General features: G+C 34.3%; 1 non-coding gene across 1 annotated transcript; it reads left to right on the top strand.

Moving 5' to 3' along the window:
• Positions 1-498: 498 nt before the first annotated feature.
• LOC148547903 (small nucleolar RNA R71) lies at positions 499-606 on the top strand. Its single transcript, XR_015897319.1, has one exon. It is a non-coding gene; the product is annotated as a small nucleolar RNA R71 (small nucleolar RNA).
• Positions 607-1898: the final 1292 nt, after the last annotated feature.

Genomic DNA, 1898 nt, shown 5'->3' with positions numbered 1-1898 from the left:
CCTGTTTCTTCCACCATTATTAAAGCCTTGTTGAGGCTTTTGTTGATCCTTCCATGAGAGATTTGGGTGATTTCTCCATGAGCGATTATAGGTGTTTCCATATGGTTCACCCATGTAATTCACCTCTACTATTGCAGGATTCTCAGGATCATAAGCTTCTTCTTTAGAAGATGCTTCTTGAGTACTGTTGGATGCAGCTTGCATTCCATTCAGACTCTGAGAAATCATATTGACTTGCTGAGTCAATATTTTATTCTGAGCCAATATGGCATTCAGAGTATCAATTTCAAGAACTCCCTTCTTCTGAGGCATCCCATTACTCACAGGATTCCTCTCAGAAGTGTACATGAACTGGTTATTAGCAACCATGTCAATGAGTTCCTGAGCTTCTACAGGCGTTTTTTTTAGGTGAATGGATCCACCTGCAGAAGTATCCAATGACATTTTAGCTAATTCAGACAGACCATCATAGAATATATCCAGGATGGTCCATTCTGAAAGCATGTCAGAAGGACACTTTTTGGTTAGTTGCTTGTATCTCTCCCAAGCTTCATAGAGGGATTCACCTTCTTTCTGTCTGAAGGTTTGAACATCCACTCTAAGCTTGCTCAACTTTTGAGGAGGAAAGAACTTGGCTAAGAAAGCCGTGACCAGCTTATTCCAAGAGTTCAGGCTATCTTTGGGCTGAGAGTCCAACCACACTCTAGCTCTGTCTCTTACAGCAAAAGGGAAAAGCATGAGCCTGTAGACTTCAGGATCTACTCCATTAGTCTTAACAGTATCACAGATATGCAAAAATTCAGTTAAGAACTGTAAAGGATCTTCAGATGGAAGTCCATGAAAGTTGCAGTTCTGCTGCATCAGAGAAACTAATTGAGGTTTCAGCTCAAAGTTGTTTGCTCCAATGGTAGGGATGGAGATGCTTCTTCCATGTAAATTGGAATTAGGTGCAGTAAAGTCAGCAAGCATCCTCCTTGCTTTATTATTGTTATTTTTGGCTGCCATCTCCTCTTCTTGTTCGAAAATTTCTGAAAAGTGCTTGCTGGATTGTTGTAATTTAGCTTCTCTTAGTTTCCTCTTCAGAGTCCTTTCAGGTTCTAGATCTGCTTCAACAAGAATATTCTTGTCCTTGCTCCTGCTCATATGAAAAAGAGGGAACAGAAAAATAATAGAGATCCTTTTTGCCCAGGTATAGAGGTTCCCCTGTATGAGTAGAAGAAGAAAAGAATGTAATGTAAAGAAGGGAAGAAGAAAAACTCGAACACAGAGAGGGAGGTAGTGTTCGAATTTTTGGATGGGAGAGAAGTGTTAGTAGATGAATAAATAAATAGAAGGAGATGAGAGAGAAGGATTTTCGAAAATTATTTTTGAAAAATGGTTAGTGATTTTTGAAAATTAAAAGAAGAAATATTAAAATTAAAATTTGAAACAATTAGTTAATTAAAAAGAATTTTTGAAAAAGAGGGAAGTATTTTCGAAAATTAGAGAGGGATAGTTAGTTAGGTAGTTTTGAAAAAGATTAGAAACAAACAAAAAGTTAGTTAGTTAGTTGAAACAAATTTGAAAATCAATTTTTGAAAAGATAAGAAGATAAGAAGTTAGAAAAGATATTTTTAAAATCAAATTTTTGAAAAAGATATGTTTTAAAAAGATATGATTTTGAAAAAGATAAGATAAAAAGATATTTTTGAAAAGATATGATTGAAATTAGTTTTGAAAAGGATTTGATTTTTTAAAATCACAATTAATGACTTGATTCACAAGAAATCACAAGATATGATTCTAGAACTTAAAGTTTGAATCTTTCTTAACAAGTAAGTAACAAACTTGACATTTTTGAATCAAAACATTAATTGTTGATGATATTTTCGAAAATTAGGAGATAAAATTAAGAAAAA

Source organism: Arachis ipaensis, chromosome B8 (genome assembly GCF_059453495.1).
Source record: "Arachis ipaensis isolate K30076 ecotype BB chromosome B8, ASM5945349v1, whole genome shotgun sequence".
Classification (NCBI taxonomy): domain Eukaryota; kingdom Viridiplantae; phylum Streptophyta; class Magnoliopsida; order Fabales; family Fabaceae; genus Arachis; species Arachis ipaensis.
This window is presented reverse-complemented; position numbering and strand designations above follow the sequence as displayed.